The 22,110-nt window shown below is 45.0% G+C and overlaps 1 protein-coding gene across 2 annotated transcripts in view; it reads right to left on the reverse strand.

The window, feature by feature from the left end:
* Positions 1-21,746, reverse strand: part of LOC147111071 (monoacylglycerol lipase abhd6-A-like) — an 87,405-nt gene extending 65,659 nt beyond the window's left edge. Inside the window, exon 1 of one of the 2 annotated variants that reach the window (XM_086001560.1) lies at positions 21,447-21,746. The gene's annotated coding sequence lies outside the window, so the exon portion shown is untranslated. The remainder of the gene's footprint in view (positions 1-21,446) is intronic. The other variant, XM_086001561.1, reaches the window with a different exon arrangement.
* Positions 21,747-22,110: the final 364 nt, after the last annotated feature.

Consider the following 22,110-nt stretch of genomic DNA (forward strand, 5'->3'; position numbering starts at 1 on the left):
ACCTATTCCATCACATACAAGCCATAAGTGCCCTTTCAGGTATACTCAGGACAGCCACAATCAGACTGATACACAAGAAAGGCAAAGAGTACATCTCATGTGCATTCTACAGACACACAAGAGTCAGTTTGGCTCAGTAGTAACACTCTTGCCTCCGAGTCAGAAGGCCATGGGTTCAAGCTCCAGTAAAGTACTTGCGTACATACTCTAGGCTGACACTTGCTGAGGAAGTACATTGTCAAGTATACTGTAGATGTGAAAGATCCCACGGCACTGCTTGCTAGGAGTAGTAGCCTAATAGTTGTGGTACTGGACTGTTATGGTACAGTCATGATGAGTTCAAATACAAGATGTGAAATTGAATTTAACAAATCTGGTCATTTGTGGGTTAGCACCAGAAAAATGATCATGCAAACTGTACTGTTTTAAAAATCCAACTGGTTCACTAATGTTGCTCAGGAGCCGGCCAGTCTATCCACTCTGGCCTACACGTGCCTCTAGTCCCACATTAACTCCTAACACCGTCAGGACAACTATGGATGCCTTACCTGTACTGCCCACAACTGAAGAATAAATATTTGGAAAAAAAGCCTGCTCAATAATAACTATAAAATAATAGAATACTACAGGAAACTCTTTGGTATCCGGCACCGACGGGACCAGGATGGTGCCGGTTGATTAAAAATTCCGAATGACAAAGAGGGTTATCTACCAAGGCTATTTTTAACAAACAAAAATAAAACAAATCAAGAAATGTGCAGTATACAGTAATTGAGTACTCACCTACAGAATGTTGTGTTAAATGGATGGTGGAAGATGCTTGATTAAGTACAGTACAGCCAGTTGAGGGTAATCATAACTCTTTAATTACTTAACAGTAAAACAAAACTTGTACAGTAAACAGAAAAATGGCGGATCGGAAGAGACTACTGGCAGTGTGGGAGAGTCAGACTCCTGTTATTGAGGTGTTCGGACTTCCGACAGCGCCAAGAAGCCGAGTAGTGGCAGTTTGGAGAACTACCCCCACTGACTCGGCCACCGCGGGAGACTCGGACTCTGCAACATTTCCGGTTATTGAGGTGTTGTTTTCGGAGTATGAATTTTGCTGGTTAATAGAGAATTCCGGATATTTAGGTGCCGTTTAAACGAGAGTTTCCTATAATTAATTACAGGCAGCTATTTAATGTGGTCCACCACTGCAATCGCACCAGAATCCCTGCACTGGTGCTCTCCCTGGATACAAAGAAGGCATTCGATGGGGGAAGAGAACGGCATTTAGCACAGGCTTTAGAAATTGGATCGGGACCTTCTATTCATACCATAATTCTGCAATATGTACCAACAGCCACACCTACTGTGCAATCCCCCGCCAACAAGTAACCAGACAGGGATGCCTCATCTCCCTGAGCTCTCACATCACACTGCTAGTGCCAAGAAGATGCAGCATCCCCTTACTATGGTAAAAACGTATCCCTGCCAAAAAAAAAAACACATGTGGATTAAACACCCGTGGGATATGTGCCAGTCAGACAGTGCGACGTGAGGTGTCCAGCTGGAACCGGAACAGTATCAAGCAGTCTAGACCCCCTGTCGAGAGGCTCATACAACAAGTCCCCTCTTAACCCCACAATGTAGCCTTGCAGATGGAGCGACAGCTGGTTGCTAATGACAGCACATTGGACCCCAGCTGTGCATAGAAAAAGCCAGATAACCCCTGTGGACGCCTGTCAAGTTGTACCTCCTCACCCTATGTCTGAACCCAGTTCTGAAGCATACTAAACTACTGTACAAATAGGCACAATTATGGCATCAATGCACCTCCCCCCTTATAAATGCTTTGTTGAGAATATATGAGTAATGTTCAGACCTTTGAGTCCAATATGTGCTCTCAGTGGGTGAGGCCTCCTATTTATACATCACTTCAATACCAATGCTTCAATATGTAATTTGTCTGCATGGAGCAAAGCTGTTACCCAAGGTCTCTTCCCCCTCAGAGTAACATTACACAACCCCCACCCCCCCTCCCACTTCACATCATTTGGTTCTTTCCACTGTAATATTTATGACATGAACCCCAGCGCTCCCCCACTGAACAGTCCATCCTATCCCACCCTCCCCCATTGACAATGAATCCACCTCCCCACTTAGTAGCATTTCAGCCATTGGCTCCCAGCCCCTTTTCCCAAAGATTTGCATTTTATCACCCCCGCCCACCACCCATGTGCAGGGGGATCAAAACTATTCCACACTAACTCCCTTCCTACCCTCCAAATAGGGAAATCACCCGGTGATGTGCCTCAATAATTCCGAGACTCGATGTTAGCGAAACAAAACAAGGCTTTTATTAACTTAGAAAGTAACACGTAAGAGAGAGAGGTATCTTCCTTCTGGAGACTGAGGCCAGACTGAGCTAGCTTACAAAAGGGGCCAGGTATGGGCGGAGCCCTACACACACAGCACATTCCAGCACATTCCAATAAACAATACAATGAGGACTGGGGGAAGGGAAATGACACTGAAACCGACCACAGTCACAGGCAGTGATGAATGGAATATTTCATCACACCCGGAACCCCTTCCCCTTCAATGTGGTACGGAATTGTCCCTGGCCTACTAGTGCCTCCTCCACAGAACATCAAAAGCCCTAAGGAACTGGTTCTCCCCACCAATAATCATTCAAACATCCCTATTCCCTTCCCTTCTGCCTCTCACCTCCATATCCCCCAATCTCCTTCTCCTCAGCCCCCTTCACCTTCCCCGCCATTTACCCCCCTTTCCCCGTTCTCCTCCTACCCTCCCTCATTCCCCCTTGCCTTCACCTATTCCCTCCTCCCGTTCCTTCTACATTGCCCCTTTTCTCCATCCTTTCTTCCTCCCTGTACCCTCCGCTCCCCCTGTCCATTTCCCCCATCCTCTACCTCTCCCCTCCCCTCCCTGTCCTAGTCCAGATAGCAGCCCCCCCCCCCCCACCCTCTAACCCCAAATACTTCACTTGGTCTTGACTTCCGGCTTGCAACACAGGAGATTAGCTAACGTTTCTTTTTTAAAAATTATTAAAAAGAACTATGGGGTGATTAGGTCAGATTGGCACTTAAAATTTCTCCACAGGATGAGATCCCAAACAGAGGCCAGAAGCTTCATTAGAGGGAAGAAGAAAGTGGAGGTTTGGTCACCCCAGATCACACTGATGACTTCCCATCAGCTGGAAAACAGCACTGAAGGAAGTCTGGATACAGACGGTGACTCAATAATGGGGGTGCAATTTCTGTCTTCTCTCATTTTAGCAAAAACATAGTCTGAGTACAACGTGATACTCCCCATTTTACACACTAGTCGTGGCAACAGCAGGTATTTCATCCCCCTCAATAAGTGCAAAAGCAGGCAAATTAAAAACAAGAATGCAGCTCAAACAAGTTTAATTGACTGTCAGTTTCTAGGATTAAGATTTTGAAATAAGTTGGAAAATTATTTAAGATCTAGACTTTGATTCTAAAATGGTTGGCCTCAAAGGCACTTCCAGCTCGAATTTTATTCAATACGTGGGGGCAAATATGCAAAATACCATCAATGGATGGATTCACACTACTTTTAAATCATAGAATGGTTACAGCACAGAAGGAGGCCATTCAACCCGTCGAGCCCGTGTTGGCTCTCTGCATGAGCACTTCAGCTCGTCCCACTCCCCTGCCCTTTCCCTGTAGCCCTGCAATTTTTTTTCCTTCAGGTACTTATCCAATTCCCTTTTGAAAGTCACGATTGAATCTGCCTGCACCACCCTCTCAGGCAGTGCAGCCAGATCCTAACCACTCGCTGTGTAAAAATGTTTTTCCTCATGTCGCCTTTGGACCTTCTGCCAATCACCTTAAATCTGTGTCCTCTGGTTCTCGACCCTTCTGCCAATGGGAACAGTTTCTCTCTATCTACTCTGTCTAGACCCCTCGTGATTTTGAGCACCTCTATCAAATCTCCTCTCAACCTTGTCTGTTTTAAGGAGAACAACCCCAGCTTCTCCAGTCTATCCACGTAACTGAAGTCCCTCATCCCTGGAATCATTCTCGTAAATCTTTTCTGCACCGTCTCTAAAGTCTTCACATCCTTCCTAAAGTGCGGTGCCCAGAATTGGACACAATACTCCAGTTGTGGCCAAACCAGTGTTTTATAAAGGTTCATCATAACTTCCTTGCTTTTGTACCTTATGGGCCATAAGTTGCGGCACCTACAGGTGCGTACGAGGTGCGCACACGCCCTTAGGGGCCGCACAAGTTCCGGGTTTGGGCATGCGCTAAAATCCGGAACTTGAGCTGTCAAGAATTCTCTTGACAGAACAGCCGCATCCCCGGGAGAAGGGCATCCGTGGGCGGAGAGTTGGCTCATGAAATTCTTACACCTGGTAAAAGCAGGCGTAAGGTCTGCTTTTACCAGCGTAAGAGTTTTAAAAAACAGAAAAATAAAATTTTATCAATAATTTATACATTTAAAAACTTGTTAAATAAGGTAAGTTTATTTTTTAGCCCCTTTTAAACATGTAAACTTATTTTTCAAAAAATTAAATTTTTGTTTTAAATATTTAATTAAATGCAATTTTAATTAATTTTAAATATGTGATAGTTTTTTAAAAAAATTATTTGATGTCTAGGTGTATTTTTGGGGGTATTCCCATTCATGCTTATGGGGATTCCGTACATTCAAAGAGCAAATGGATGAGCTACAGAATTTGTTCATCCCAGTTTGGCATAAAAATAAAACAAAAAAGGTGACTCAACCGTGGCTAACAAGGGAAATTAGGGATAGCATAAGATCCAAGGGGAGCACATATAAATTGGCCAGAAAAAGCAGTAAACCTGAGGATTGGGAGCAGTTTAGGAGTCAAAGGAGGACAAAGGGATTAATTAAGAAAGGGAAAATAGAATGAGAGAGTAAGCTAGCTGGGAACATAAAAACTGACTGTAAAAGCTTTTATAGATATGTGAAGAGAAAAAGATTGGTGAAGTCAAGCGTAGGTCCCTTACAGTCAGAATCAGGGGAATTTATAATGGGAAACAAGGACATGGCAGACCAACTAAATACATACTTTGGTTCTGTCTTCACAAAGGAGGACACAAATAACCTCCCAGAGATGCCGGGGAACATAGGGTCTGATGAAAGGGAGGAACTGAAAGAAATCAGTATTTGTAGGGAAATGGTGTTAGGAAAATTGATGGGACTGAAGGCCGATAAATCCCCAGGGCCTGATGGTCTACATCCCAGGGTACTTAAGGGGGTGGCCCTAGAGATAGTAGATGCATTGCTGGTCATCTTCCAGAACTCGATAGACTCTGGAACGCTACCCAAGGATTGGAGGGTAGCTAATGTTACCCCACTATTCAAAAAAGGTGGTAGAGAAAAGGCGGGGAATTATAGACCGGTAAGCCTGACATTGGTAGTGGGGAAAATGCTAGAGTCTATTATAAAAGATGTAATAGCAGAGCACTTGGAAAGCAGTGACAGGATCGGACAAAGTCAACATGGATTTACAAAAGGTAAATCATGCTTGACTAATCTACTGGAATTTTTTGAGGTTGCAACTGGTAAAATAGATAAGGGAGAACCAGTGGATGTGGTGTATTTGGACTTTCAGAAGGCTTTCGATAAGGTCCCACATAAGAGATTAGCATGCAAAATTAAGGCACATGGGATTGGGGGCAAGGTATTGACTTGGATAGAGAACTGGTTGGCAGACAGAAAGCAAAGAGTTGGAATAAACGGATCGTTTTCCGAGTGGCAGGCAGTGACTAGTGGGGTACCGCAAGGATCGGTCCTAGGACCCCAGCTGTTCACAATATATATTAATGATCTGGACGAGGGAATTGGATGTAATATCTCCAAATTTGCAGACGACACAAAGCTGGGTGGGAGGGTAAGCTGTGAGGAGGATGTCGTGAAACTCCACTACGATTTGGACAGGTTGGGTGATTGGGCAGAAACATGGCAAATGCACTATAATGTGGATAAATGTGAGGTTATCCACTTTGGTGGCAAAAACAGGAAGGCAGATTATTATTTGAATGGCAATAGATTGGGAGAAGGGGAAGTGCAAAGAGACCTGGGTGTTCTTGTGCACCAGTCGCTGAAGATAAGCATGCAGGTGCATCAGGTGGTTAAGAAGGCAAATGGTATGTTGGCCTTCGTAGCAAGAGGGTTCGAGTACAAGAACAAGGATGTCTTGCTACAGTTGTACAGGGCCTTGGTGAGACCGCACCTTGAGTATTGTGCGCAGTTTTGGTCACCTTACCTGAGGAAGGACGTTCTTGCCATGGAGGGAGTGCAGCGAAGATTCACCAGGCTGATACCTGGGATGGCAGGAATGACGTATGAGGAGAGATTGTGTCGATTGGGCTTATACTCACTGGAGTTTAGAAGATTGAGAGGGTATCTCATCGAAACCTATAAAATTCTGTCAGGTCTGGACAGACTAGATGCAGGAACGATGTTTCTGATGGCCGGGGAGTCCAGAACCAGGGGTCATAGTCTAAGGATAAGGGGTAAGCCATTTAGGACTGAAATTAGGAGGAATTTCTTCACCCAGAGAGTGGTGAACCTGTGGAATTCTCTGCCACAGAGGGCGGTGGAGGCCAGTTCATTAAATATATTCAAGAAAGAATTGGATATATTTCTTGAGGCTAAAGGGATCAAGGGATATGGGGAGAAGGCAGGGACAGGGTACTGAATTTGGATGATCAGCCATGATCTCACTGAATGGCGGAGCAGGCTCGAAGGGCCGAATGACCTACTCCTGCTCCTATCTTCTATGTTTCTATACAGAATTCCCATAAGCATGAATGGGGATTCCCTTCTGTCATTTGTTGGTCCGGCCCACGTGATCCCAGGGGCGCTCACGGACTGCCTGCGCCCCCGCGATACATGGGCCTCTGCCCGCGGGTACCCAGGGAACCCCAGGACCACGAGTCTCCGTGGATACCGAGGCCCCAGGTACTCGGGCATTTTATTTGCAGATCGGCGGCATTTCCCCATGGGAAGCCTCCGACCGCAAATTCAGGGCCTAAGCCTCTATTTATAAAGCCCAGGATCCCGTATGTTTTTTTAACCGCTTTCTCAACCTGCCCTGCCACCTTCAACAACTTGTGCACATATACCCGCAGGCCTCCCTGTTCCTGCACCCCGTTTAGAATTGTATCCTTTAGTTTATATTGCCTCTCCTCGTTCTTCCTACCAAAATGCATCACTTCGCACTTTTCTGCATTAAACTTTATCTGCCACATGTCCGCCCATTCCACCAGTCTGTCTATATGTCCTCTTGAAGTCTATCCCTATCCTCCTCACTGTTCACTATACTTCCAGCTGACCTGAAGCATTGCAGAATTTCTTTACCCCAATCACCTACAGTTGTACATCATTCTGAAGGGCAAAAGCACACTGATGTTCACATCCTGGACAACGTCATTCACCTTGAGCAATCATGATTTAAATGTCCAAGTTAGAAAACACTTATGGTGACAGTCAGACCCAATATTTTGTTCCCTCTTGGTTCCAAATTACACCAAAAATGTATTCCTCATTTCTAGTAAGAATCATGTTATATCAGCCAATAGTTACAACAGTTTCATCTAGTGGCAAAATAATTTTTAAAAGATTAAAAAATTATATTCAGAAAGTGCACTTGAAAACATATTATTCAGAATATTCAATCCAACCCATCTCACTTCTCATGTATCTAAAGACATTTGAGTAACTAGTTACCAGTCTACTGCTTTCCTTTGTGTTTATCGATATGTGTTGGGTGGTTTATAGAGTAAAGCAGCTTGCACCAAATGTTCTTCCTTAAGCAGGTTATGGTAATCCAATTATTCTAAATCGAGAGGATGTGCACAGAGTAATCACTTGGCTCACCTTTTCCTTTTTATGCAGTTAGACTCATCAGATATGCATTTTCTGCATACGCATTCTCCTCGGCTTCGACCTCATTACAGCTTTGGTCAAGACTTGAATTTCAGAGGCGAGGTGAGAGTGCATTCCCTCGACATCAAGGCAGCATTTGACCGAGTGTGGCACCAAGGAGCCCTAGTAAAATTGAAGTCAATGGGAATCGGGGGAAATTCACCAGTAACTGGAGTCAGACCTGGCACAAAGGAAGACGGTTGTTGGAGGCCAAACTAGGTGGCGGAAGTCGCGAGATGATGCCAAAGAAGCCTTGGCGAGTTGCTGCAGTGCATCTTGTAGATAGTACTCACTGCAGCCATAGTACGCTGGTTGTGGAGGGGGTGGATGGTTAGGCTAATGGACGAGTTGCCAATCAAGCAGTCTGAAATGTCCCAGGATATCACTGCAGGGGTTCATCAGGGCAGCGTCCTCGGCCCAACTATCTACAGCGGGTTCATCAATGAACTTGATTGCTGTTTGCTGATGATTGCAAAGTGTTCAGCTCCATTTGAAATTCCTCACATGGAAGTAGTCTATGCTTGCATGCAGCAAGTCCCCCACCATCAACATCTTGGGGGTCGCCATTGAACAGAATCTCAACTGGACCAACCACAGAAGAGCCGTGGCTATTAGAGCAGGTCAGAGGCTGGGTATTCTATGACACGTGGCTCACCTCCTAACTGCCCAAAGCCTCTCTACCACCTACGAATCACATCAGGAATGTGATGGAATACCCTCTACTTGCCGAGAAGGATGCAGCTGCAACAACACTCGAGAAGTTCGACACCATCTAGGACAAAGCAGTCCGCTTGATCGGCAGTTGATCCACTAGTTTAAACATCCAACCCCTCCACAACCAGTGTATCATGGCTGCAATATAAACAGAAAATGCAGAAATACTCAGCAGGCCGGGCAGCATCTGTGGAGAGACTCCCTCCACAGATGCTGCCTGGCCTGCTGAGTATTTCCAGCATTTTCTATTTATATTTCAGATTTCCAGCATCTGCAGTATTTTGCCTTTTGTACCGTGGCTGCAATGTGTACCATTTACAAGATGCACTGCAGCAACTCACTAAGGCTTCTTCGACAGCACCTGCCAAACCCATGACCTCCACCACCTAGAAGGCCAAGGGCAGCAGATGCATAGGAACACCATCACCTCCAGGTCATACACCATCCTTACTTGGACATAATCACTGTTCCTTCATTGTCACGGGGTCAAAATCCTGCAAAACTCCCTATCCGACAGCAGTGGAAGCACTTTCACCACACAGCCAGAGAAGAAGAAGGCGGCAGGCCTCCACCACCTTTGCACGGCAACTAGGGATGGACAATAAATGCCGGCTATGCTTGCGATCCATACATCCAGAGAATGTTTTGTTTTTTTTGTTTTTTTAAGTACAGAAAAACTTATTAATCAGCTAGCGTAGAACTGGGAGAGGATAGAGAAAAGCACCAGTGTGATCCGAGAGGTGAGGAAGGGAAAAACAGGTGTCAGCTTGAATTGAAGGTGGAGGAGTGCCAACATGAACTGAGGGGGATGGGGAAAGGGGGCGAAGAGTGCCAGTATGAACATAACATAAGAAGTAGGAGCAGGAGTAGGCCATACGGCCCCTCGGGCCTGCTCCGCCATTCAATAGGATCATGGCTGATCCGAATCTAGACTCACGTCCACTTCCCTGCCCTCTCCCCGTAACCCCTAATTCCCTTATCTGCTAGGAAACTGTCTATCTCCATTTTAAATTTATTTAATGTTGCAGCTTCCACAGCTCTCTGGGGTAGCAAATTCCATAGATTTACTACCCTCTGAGTGAAGAAGTTTCTCCTCATCTCAGTTTTGAAAGGGCAGCCCCTTATTCTTAGATTATGCCCCCTAGTTCTAGTCTCACCCATCAGTGGAAACATCCTCACCGCATCCACCCGATCAAGCCCCCTCACAATCTTATATGTTTCGATAAGATCACTTCTCATTCTTCTGAACTCCAATGAGTAGAGTCCCAACCTACTCAACCTTTCCTCATACGTCAACCCCCTCATCTCCGGAATCAACCGAGTGAACCTTCTCTGAACCGCCTCGAGAGCAAGTATATCTTTTCTTAAATATGGAAACCAAAACTGCACGCAGTATTCCAGGTGTGGCCTCACCAATACCCTGTATAACTGCAGCAAGACTTCCCTGTTTTTATACTCCATCCCCCTTGCAATAAAAGCCAAGATTCCATTGGCCTTCCTGATCACCTGCTGCACCTGCATACTAACTTTTTGTGTTTCATGCATCAGGACCCCCAGATCCCTTTGTACTGTAGCACTTTCTCTCCATTTAGATAACTTGCTCTTTGATTTTTTCTGCCAAAGTGCATAACCTCACACTTTCCAACATTATATTGCATCTGCCAAATCTCTGCCCACTCACTTAGCCTGTCTATGTCCTTTTGCAGGTTTTTTATGTCCTCCTCACTCACTGCTTTCCCTCCCATCTTTGTATCGTCGGCAAACTTGAATATGTTGCACTCAGTCCCTTCCTCCAAATCGTTAATGTAGATTGTAAAGAGTTGGTGTCCCAGCACTGACCCCTGTGGAACACCACTAGTTACTGATTGCCAGCCCGAGAATGAACCATTTATCCCAACTCTTTGTTTTCTGTTAGATAGTCAACCTTCCACCCATGCCAGTATATTACCCCCAATCCCATGATTTCTTATCTTGATCAGTAATCTTTTGTGTGGAACCTTGTCAAATGCCTTTTGGAAGTCCAAATACACTACATCCACTGGTTCCCCTTTATCCACCCTGTATGTTACATCCTCAAAGAATTCGAGCAAATTTGTCAAACATGACTTCCCCTTCATAAAACCATGCTGACTCTGTCCTATTAAATTATGTTTATCCAAATGCTCTGTTACTGTTTCCTTAATAATGGACTCCAACATTTTGCCAACCACAGATGTTAGGCTAACTGGTCTATAGTTTCCAGCTTTTTGTCTACTTCCCTTCTTAAATAAGGGTGTTACATTAGCAGTTTTCCAATCTGCCGGGACCTTTCCTGAGTCCAGGGAGTTCTGGAAAATAATCACCAATGCATCCACAATCCCTACCGCCACTCCTCTCAAGACCCTAGGATGTAGGCCATCAGGTTCAGGGGATTTATCCGCCTTAAGTCCCATTATTTTACTGAGTACCATCTCCTTAGTGATTTTAATCGTCTTTAGCTCCTCCCCCCCACCATTGCCCCCTGTTTATCCAGTGTTGGGATATTTTTAGTGTCCTCTACTGTAAAGACTGATACAAAATATTTGTTCAGCGTCTTTGCCATCTCCATGTTCCCCACCACTAGTTTCCCGGTCCCATCCTCTAAGGGACCAACGTTCACTTTAGCCACCCTTTTTCTTTTTATATAGCTGTAGAAACTCTTGCTATCTGTTTTTATATTTTTTGCTAGTTTACTTTCATAATCTATCTTCCCTTTCTTAATTAATCTTTTAGTTATTGTTTGCTGGCTTTTAAATGCTTCCCAATCTTCTATCCTCCCACTAGATTTGGCTACTTTATATGCCCTTGTTTTCAGTCGGATACTATCCTTTATTACTTTACTAAGCCACGGATGGCTGTCTTTTCTTTTACTCCCCTTTTTCCTCAGTGGAATATATTTATCTTGAAAGATGTGAAATATCTCCTTGAATGTAGACCACTGCTCTTGTACCATCTTACACTTTAATCTGTTTTCCCAGTCCACTTTAGTCAATTCTACTCTCATACCTTCATAGTCTCCTTTATTTAAGCTCAGTATGCTGGTTTGAGATCCAACTCTCACCCTCAAACTGAATTTGGAATTCAACCATATTATGGTCACTCTTTCCAAGGGGATCCTTTACTAGGACATTTTTTATTAATCCTGTCTCATTACACAGGACCAGATCTAAGATTGCCTGCCCCCTGGTTGGTTCAGTTACATACTGCTCAAGGAACCCGTCCCTAATACACTATGAACTCTTCCTCAAGGCTGCCATGCCCAATTTGATTAGTCCAGTCAATATGAAAGTTAAAATCCCCCATGATTATAGCTGTTCCCTTATTACAAGCCCCAACTATTTCCTGATTTATACTCCGACCAACAGAGTTGCAACTGTTAGGAGGCCTATAGACTACGCCCACTAGTGACTTTTTCCCCTTCTTATTCCTTATCTCCACCCAAACTATTTCACTATCCTGATCCTTTGACCCAATATCATTTCTGACTATTGCAGCGATTCCATCCTTGATTAACATAGCAACCCCACCTCCCTTTCCTTCCTGTCTGTCCTTCCTAATTGTCAAATACCCTTGTATGTTTAGTTCCCAGTCATGATTATCTTGCAGCCATATTTCCGTAATGGCCACCAGATCATACCCATGTGTAGTTATTTGTACCGTCAACTCGTCAATTTTGTTACGAATGCTGCGTGCATTCAGATAAAGAACTTTCAAATATGTTTTCTGACAATTTATTCCTGCTTTTACCCCTTTTACTACTTTACCTTTATCATTATACATTCTGTCCCTTCCTGACACGCTCTGGTTTTTAATTCCCCCACTGCTACCTTGCTCTATTGCCTTCTCCGCTGTCATTTTTATTTTTCACTCTCTTAAAACCTCCCCCCCACTAATTAGTTTAAAGCCCTCGCTACAGCCCTAGTTATTTGATTCGCCAGGACTCTAGTCCCAGCACTGGCCAAGTGAAGTCCGTCCCAACGGAACAGCTCTCTCCTGTCCCAGTACTGATGCCAGTGTCCCAGGAAGCAAAACCCATTTCTCCCACACCAGGCTTTGAGCCACGCATTTAACTCTCTAATTTTATTTACCCTAGCCAAATTTGCACGTGGCTCAGGTAGTAATCCAGAGATTATTACCCTTGTGGTTCTGCTTTTTAATTTGGTCCCTAGCTGCTCAAACTCCCTCAGCAGAACCTCCTTCCTTGTCCTATCTATGTCGTTGGTACCAACATGGAACACGACAACTGGATCCTCCCCCTCCCACTCCAAGTTTCTCTCCAGCCCAGAGGAAGGTGAACTGGATGGAAGGTGAAGCATGAATTACAGAGGGGGGAGAGGAGGGGCAGCATGAGATGAAAGAGGGAAGTAGGATGTTGACATGAACTGAAGGGCAATGAGAGAAGAGTTCCAGCATGAACTGGGGGTGGGAGTGATGAAGAGTACTTCTGTGCGCTGGGAGATTGGGAGAATAGTTCCTCCATGTTACAATGACACAATTGTATAAACATTGGCTTAAAAATCTAATTTAGAAGTAGAAAGGACCTACACATATACATAATAGTTCATTCCTCTTCCTCGCCTCTCAGAACACACTGGTGCTTTTCTCCATCCTCTCAGTTCTACACTGGTTAATTAGTACATTTTAGAATTAGTACATTTTAGCATTTAAAAAAATCATTCTCGGGATGTGTGCATCGATAGCAACACCAGTATTTATAGCTCATATAATTTGTTTGGAACAAATGAAAAAAAGTTATCACAAGTTTTAGTATCTTCAATACCCAAGGAATGTTGGGTATACCCAGAGCTGGCGTTGAGACAAGCTTGTGCCGCAATAAGCTTTCATAGGTCGATATTCAGCGCGGTTTTAATTTGTCATCTTTTCTGAGACTCCGTCAGCTTTTTTTTTTTTTTTTTGAAGCTGTTCATCAGCTTTTACTTGTTGCCCAGGTTGGCATGTACATAATTTTTTTAAATTGTTAGTTTATGGGATGTGGGCATCGCTAGCAAAGCCAGCATTTATTGCCCTGTTCAAAGTGACAATGGTCATCCGTTGCTAAAACAAATAAGCAAAGGAAATTACTCTACATAGAGAACAGAAAATGGTTGATCTTGCAGTAAGCCCAATCTAGGGACTAGAGGTCCCTAGATGCATCCAACAAAAGTTCAAGTCAATACTAGCTTTAAGTGTGAACTGGAGACATTTCCATTTAACTTGATTAAAGGCCTCCTCAACATTTAATTTTTAATACTTTAGGAACTTACCATCAAGTCATGCAGATTTCCTCCATTGCTATAATTTCAGTCATAAAACAGTTTCAGCAATCTAATCATCCAAAGGCAATCATTTCTAGACTATTAATGAGAGAAACTGATGATTCAAGCAAGATATTCACACGCTACAACTTAGCCAGAATTAAGCTAATTGAAACAACTTAACTATTAACATTTTTAAATTACACATGTTTACTTTTGAATATTGCAGTATCCTAGCTTTAGAGTGGTGTCTAAGTATGTTTGAATGGTTGTGTAACCCTGATATAACAGGAGCTACACACATTATTGTGATAAGAAAATGACAGCCCTGCCTTTGTTTTGCTTTTGTCATCAATGGTATAGTGAGATACAAGTCTTCTTCTAAGTAACTTCTGTTCTCCATATAAGATGTCACTCTATTTTGTTGCTGGAGGGAATGGCTGATATTTGTCAGCTGAAACAACTGGTTCAGTCAGTGAACTGAACAGATGGAAGATCATGAATCGCATGTTTACATTAGATTCATGTAGTGTTTAAAAATCAACTAGTCTTCCAATTATTATGGAACAGATACTTCAACATCAAAGCTCCCCTACATCCAATAATTTTTTGCTGTACATGCACACTTCTGCATACTCCATTCATCAACAGTGTTTATACAATTGGATTGGCCAATTAGATACCTATTTAAAAGTGAATGTGAATATAGTAAAACTGCATTAGTACAGGAATAAATTTCACTCAAGACCTGTTTCAATTGCCTTGTAACTGAATGGAGCAACATTCCTGATGCAATGAAATTAGTGAAAATCTAAGTGTTCATCTTTTGTTGCTTTGTGCTTAAATTGAAATGAAATTTGCTTCAAAGACAAATGGTTAGAAACAAGTGAATCTTGGTCTACATATTTACTAAATCGCTCATCACACTTTTTGAAATGAAGGGTTATTTTGGAAAGTGTTTCAGATTTTTTTTTAGTATGGTGCATTGTATAAGATCCAAACAAGTGATTGTTACTTTGTAATGTTATTCTACCTCTGTATTCCTCTGATTTAATGCATACATATTTTGCTCACATAAAGCCCTCAAAAAATTCCAATGAAATTTAAGAGGTAGGAAAATGTTGAGAGCCGAGAAAGATGTTCTAGGGTGCAGTTATCTTGCTACTTTTGGGTATATGCATGTTGCTTCCAAGTGTGCATCAATATGATGAGTGGCAGCATAATCACAATATGACTCCTTAGCCCACTAAAGCCAGGTGTGGCTCCTCTCCAATAAGCTATCTCACACTGGGGTTAGTTCACTCCAGCTGCAGTATAGCTCCAGCCCGTTGGATCTGGTGGAAACTTCTAAAACCTCGAGTTATTTTAATGATAGACTTTGTTCCATTATCACCCAATGTTAAAAGTTAGTCAGAAAAAAGCACAGCTCATGAATCTAAGCTTCAATGTTGTTACATCTTAGCACAGTCAAACAGAGTTCAGTGTGCAACATAACAAGGGGTTGCCCATATTCATTGAAACCAACAACAACTTGCATTCATATAGCACCTTTAATGCAGTCAAAAGTCCCAAGACGTTTCACAGGAGGGTTATCAAACAAAATTTGACACACAAGCCACTAGGAGAAGATATTAGGGCAGATGGAAGTAGGTTTTAAGGAGTGTCTTCAAGCAGGAAAGAGAGGTAGAGAGATTTAGGGAGGAAATTCCAGAGCTTAGGGCCTCGGCAGCTGAAGGCACGGCCGCCAATAGTGGAGTGATTAAAATTGGAGATGCTCAATAGGCCAGAATTGGAGGAGTGCAGATATCTCGGGGGGGGGGGGGGGGGGGGTTGTAGGACTGGAGGAGATTACAGAGATAGGGAGGGGTGAGGCCATGGAGGGATTTGAAAACAAGAATGAGAATTTTAAAAATCAAGGTGTTGCTCAACTGGGAGCCAATGCTGGGGTGATGGGTGAATGGGACTTGGTGCGAGTTAGGATACGAGCAGCCGAGTTTTGGATAACCTCAAGTTTATAGAGGGTGAAAGATGGGAGTCTGGCCAGGTGTGCATTGGAATAGTCAAGTCTAGGAGGTAACAAAGGCATGGATGAGGGTTTCAGCAGCAGATGAGCTGAGGCGGGGTGGAGTCGGGCGATGTTACAGAGGTAGAAATAGGCAGTCTTCGTGATGGCACGGATATGTGGTCAGAAGCTCATCTCAGGATCAAATATGACACCAAGGTTGCAAACAGTCTGGTTCAGCCTCAAAGTTGCCAGGGAGTGGGATGGAGTAGGTGGTTAGGGAAGGGAGTTTGCGGTGGGGACCAAAGACAATGGCTTCAGTCTTTCCAATATTTAGTTGGAGGATATTTCTGCTCATCTAATACTGGATGTCGGACAAGCAGTCTGACAATTTAGAGACAGTGAAGAGGTTAAGAAAGGTGGTGGTGAGGTAGAGCTGGGTGTTGTCAGTGTATATGTGGAAGCTAACTCTGTTTTCGGATGATGTTGCCGAGGGGCAGCATGCCAAGGATAGATACTTGGGGGACACCAAAGATAACGGTGCGGGAGCGGTTTGTAGTGGAGACAAGAAGCCAGCGGGATGGGGGGGGGGGGGGGGGGGGGGGGGGGGGGGTTATCTTTGAATTCCAGGATGATCTTGGAATAGTGAGCAGTTTTGGCAATGGAGAGCAGGACCCGATAGTGCTTTATGTGGTCCAGCCAGATCTGGTGATGTATGGTTAAACCAGTTGTCTGCCATATACGTTCAAGTCTGCGTCTGTTGTGTATATCCCTTTAAGGGAATAACTGGTCTCAGACTGCAGTACTGGCAGTGACCATCCCTGTATAAAAGGCCCTAGCAGGCTTCTGTAGTTTCAGTTTCCAGATTGTCTCCATTCAGTAAAGACTTGTTAAACCAACTCCTGCATTCCGTGTCTCCATTAACACACGGATTTAATACTGGCGACGAGTAAGAAACGAACATACCTGCAACTCGGCAGCACCTCAGACGACGTTATTGAAGGTCGAAGCAAGAAAAAAAAAATCCAAAGAAACTCGAGAAACGGGCGTCGACCGTGGGCAACCGTCCTCCAAATCATCGGATTGAAAACTTGTAGGGGAGACTGTCAAGAGCCAGGCTTGGTTCCCCAGTCTGTGGTTTCCCAGCTAATCGGGCTGGTGGCAGGTAGTGCACTGATCCTTCCTGGGCTGCGGCAGGCTAGAGCTCGATCGGGTGGCTCTGCAACGGGGCCGGGCAGCGAGTCGGGAAGCAAAGAGAGGGTGGAGCACACAGGGCAGCGTTCGGACCTAAGAAGAGGGAGGGAAGTGTCCCAGAGGGTCCGCTCCACGACAGGAACGGTTAAAAATAAAAATACCGCGGAGAGCGGCGTTGACAACAGCGGCAGCGGCGGGAAAGCGCGGGAGGCGCCATCTTAACTCGGCGGGGAAGGAGGAAAAGCGCGGGAGGCGCCATTTTGATCCATCGGAGACAAAGGAAAAGCACGGGAGACGCCATCTTAGATTTTCAAGATGCCAAAGACTGGCGATATCACTGCCTTCGATAATGCAATAGAAGACTGGACCACGTATGTGGAAAGAGTCGAGGTATATTGCGAGGCAAACGAAATAGCCGAGGGGAAAAAGGCATCGGTATTGCTAAATTTAATGGGCGCAAGAACGTACAGCCTATTGCGGGACCTGACGCCAAACCGAAGGCGAAGAGTTTTAACGAAATTGTTGCTATCCTACAGGAACACCTAAATCCTACACCGCTGCTGATAGCAGAAAGATTTAAATTCCACAGGAGAAATCAGCATAAAAATGAGAGCAATGCTGACTACCTTACGGAACTACGCAAGCTATCAAAGCACTGCCAGTTCGGAGCAGGACTGGCAGATACCTTACGGGACAAATTTGTCTGTAGACTCCTGAGTGAAGGAACCCAGAAGAGGTTACTCTCAGAGAAAGAGCTGACGCTAGATAAGGCTTTCAGCGTGGCAGTATCGTACGAAGCAGCAGCAAGAGGAGCTGCGGAAATACAACAAAAGCCACAGGAATACGGCACCCATGAAATGACACGGGGATTTGCAAAATGTTATCGCTGCGGCAGAACAAACCATGACCAGAAGGACTTCTGGTCCAAGGACAAAATATGCAGGCAATGCGGAAAGATGGGACACATTGCACGAGTTTGCAGGTCTGAGAAGAAGACCAACGACAATAAGAAGGCTATCAAGGCAATGTGTAATGAAGATATACCCCTACAACACAAGGTGGATAACTTCTTGTTTGCCTACCGGAATGCGACACATGCGGTTACCAACCAAACTCCAGCCATGATGTTCTTCAGTCGAAGACTACGATGCCACTTGGATTTGGTTAAGCCAAACGTCAGAAGAGATGTGGAGAACAGGCAGTTTCAGAATATGAATGAAAGGCCGACCAAGAGTTTTAAGATAGGTCAACCAGTTTTGGCCCAGGACTGCCGCACAGAGAAATGGCAGCCAGGAACGATCTGTACACGGCAAGGACCTCTAATGTATACCGTGGACGTTGGAGAAAGCATTGTAAGACGCCATGTTGACCAGATTCTACAGTCACTGGAAAACCTCAACTCCACACCACAATCCGATACACCTGGCGATGAAACTGAAGTACCAATTGCATCTACCGCAGAATCGGTGATATTGGAAGCAGACGAACCAAACAACGACATTGATCCCGACTCAACCTTGCCAGAAGAACCTGATATCCCAAAGAGGCGTTACCCAGACAGAATCAGGAAGCCTCCTCAAAGACTGAACTTATAATTGCTTAACTTCAACTAATGTATCTAGCAACCGTAATTGTAATTAGTTATTATTTAGTTGTTAAATGAATGTTATGTACTGTTTATCTAAAAGGGGAGGAATTGTTGTGCATGTCCCTTTAAGGGAATAACTGGTCTCAGACTGCAGTACCGGCAGTGACCATCCCTGTATAAAAGGCCCTGGCAGGCTTCTGTTGTTTTAGTTTCCAGATTGTCTCCATTCAGTAAAGACTTGTTAAACCAACTCCTGCATTCCGTGTCTCCATTAACACACGGATTTAATAGCGTCCCTTGGACTTAAAGAAGCGGAGATGAAGGCTGTACCAGGGGAACGACCAGGGTGAGAGAGAAATGGTTTTAATGGGGACCAGGGCATCAAAGGTGGTGGTGAGGGTATGGCTGAGCAGATCGGTAGCTGCAGAAATGTCGTGGTGAATGGAGGGCCAAAGGCTAGACAGTTGGGATTTTGAAAGTGCAGTTGTAAGTGAATTGGGAGAGAGTTTTTTCAGGGGCAGACACGGAAGGAAGTAGGGTTGAGATGGGAAGGGGATGGAGATGGAGGGCAATACAAGGAAGTGATCAGGGATGGCCTTATCTGCAATTGACACAATGAGAGTAGCAAGGCCACGAGAGAAGGCAAGGTCAAGGGGGTGGCTGTGAATATGGGTAGGGGAGTTTATATCGAGGAAGGAATTAAGGGAGGATAGGAGGGCAGTGAACTCAGAGAAGAGAGAGAGAGAGAGAGCATGATGAATTGAGATGGAGGTTGATATCACCGAGGATGAGAAGTCGCTCAGTGCAGAGGCTGAGGGAGGAAAGCAGTGAAGATATCTTGGTGAGAAAATTGTCATGGTACTTGGGTGGGCAATAGAGAATGAGGATTTTAAATGAAAGGTGAGAGGGGTGGAACAAGGTAAGATGCTCAAAGAAGAAAGTGCCAGAGTAGGGAGCCAGACCAAGGGGTGATTTGGTGATGAGAGCCACACCACCACCGTGGCAGTCTGGACGGGCAAGTGCTGGAAGGTATAGGCAGGCAGGGAGGCTTCATTTAGGGGGAAGGTGTCATCACCCCTCAGCCAGGTTTCCATCAAGGCCATGATGTTGATGCAATCATCCACAATAAGCTCCTGGATGGCAAGGGCCTTGTTCACAAATGAACAGACAGTGTGGAGGGAGATGCGGAGAGAGGTGGTGATAGCTGATCTGCTGGCAGAGTCCACAGGGTCAGCACTGGGAGGGGGTGAGTTGGACAAAAGATTGGCAAGATTAGCCCCCAGCGGGCGCACTGGGTGGGAAGGTCGGCGAGAGAGTAGGGTGGGGCAGTTGGGGTTGCTGCTCGTAAGGAGGCAGCGACAAATGCCTCAATGGGCCCATTGGAGGATGGCAAGAGAGACACAGATGGAGGGAAGCTGGAGGCTTATCCAAGACGGAGTCAAGCCCGAGACAGCAGCAGGAGAGTCGGAAGGTTGAGGGAGTGCTGAAGGGTTGGGGTAGGGATGGGGGGAAGGGAAGCAGAGGTACCCGAGAGAGGGGAGAAATGGGAAAGAGGCATGACGGACAGGAGAGGGGGGTCTAGGAGAGGAGAGAGGGGTCTAGGAGAGGAGAGAGAGGGGTCTAGGAGAGGAGAGAGGGGTCTAGGAGGGGTAAAGAGGGGTCTAGGAGAGGAGAGAGGGGTAAAGAGAAAAGAAACAGAAAAGTGGAAATAGAAGTGATGGGCTCGGGTCCAGCCAAAACACGCATGCGAATGGACACAAGGAAACCAAGGTCTCACTAGTAGCTGCAGTATAACTGTAGACTTAGTTGCAAGTTCTCATAAAGCCTAAACACTGAATTCCTTGAATGCAATGTGTGTGGGCCAATGTTGCTAAGATGCAGACATTCATCTAATAGAAATGACTGCAACGTCACTGGTGTAATTCTAAGGAACAGAAATGGGATCGGGTAACAATTTGCACATCAGGATACAAACAGTGACTCCTTAAATTAGGAGTACACGTGGATCTGCGCGAACTCCTTTTTTGATTTTGCAGTTTGTGGCACTGTATTGACAACGCTGTCCTTCTTTAATAATTCGACAATCCAGCACAAACATAAATGTCATAGACCGAAAACAGGTGCTGGTGGCCGACATTCAAACGACAATACAAATACTGTACCTCCCAACAGCAAGCATGAGATTGACACAACGATGTCAACACACGGAAATAACCGCAATTGGAACAGTCGAACAGGAGCATGGGTTACACAAGCACATTAAACTCGGAACACACTAATACAAAAGCAAAATACTGCGGATGCTGGAAATTTGAAATAAAAACAGAAAATGCTGGAAATACTCAGCATGTCAGGCAGCATTCGTGGAGAGAGAAACAGAGTTAGCGTTTCAGGGGTCAGTGAGGAAGGGGTCAACGACCTGAAACGTAACTCTGTTTCTCTCTCCACGAATGCTGACTGACATGCTGAGTATTTCCAGCATTTTCTGTTTTTATTTCGGAACACACTAAACCAGCCTGTCGCACCCTGTCCTTAGAGACTCCAATGATATGTTTGTCTGTGGAAGGATTTAACCCCCTAGTGTTAACATTGTGCGGTGTAGTCAAAAATGCAGACACTAACCATTCTGCTGTGCAGTCAGTAATATTGTGTTTTGTAGTCAGTAATATTGTGTTTTGCAGCCAGTAATATAAGGACACCAACCATTGTGTGGTGTAGTCAGCAATATAAAGGCACTAACCGCTTTCTGTCAGATCACTGCAGCGAAGCCGGCTCCAGAGTCCGACTCGGTAAATTGCTCCTGGTTGATGATAATGTCTTGCAATAATTTCAAAACACTTCCGGGGCAGAACTAATGTTGTAGGTGGATTGAATGCCGCACCACGGCCAGTGTTTTTATCTCCCGGCTGCACGGAGCCCCATCCCCGGGCGCACAAGGTGCCGCGTCCGCTCCTTTCCACAAACACCGCCCGCTCCCGGCCCAGGAGCTCGGCGCGTCACTCGCGTCTGTGTTTCAATCAATCCTGGTTGGTTCCAAATTCCCCATTTAATCTTTATTCCATTTGCTGATTCCCGAGCCAGAGCCGTCAATCAGCCTGGTGTTCGGAGTGACATTAATGCTCGGGTTAGAGTGACAACACATTGCAAACTATGTTTATTTTTTAATCTGTCGTACATCAAAGTATGTCACATCTTTAGCCAAACCGAGCGGGTTATTCTTAACGAGTGACAGTCTTCAGTTCGGCAACGTATTTTTTCCTCGTGTTATCCTTGCTTTGAAAGCCGTCATTATTGTGGCCCAATATTCCGGCTTTCACTACAGTCCACTATACTACTACCTGGCCGCTGGGTGCCAGGCAGCAATAAACCAGCCCAGAGTACGCAAGATGTATCAGCTGCTTTCA

The sequence above is a fragment of the Somniosus microcephalus genome, chromosome 11, assembly GCF_052327205.1.
Source record: "Somniosus microcephalus isolate GS21.2 chromosome 11, FLI_Smic_1.0, whole genome shotgun sequence".
NCBI lineage: Eukaryota > Metazoa > Chordata > Chondrichthyes > Squaliformes > Somniosidae > Somniosus > Somniosus microcephalus.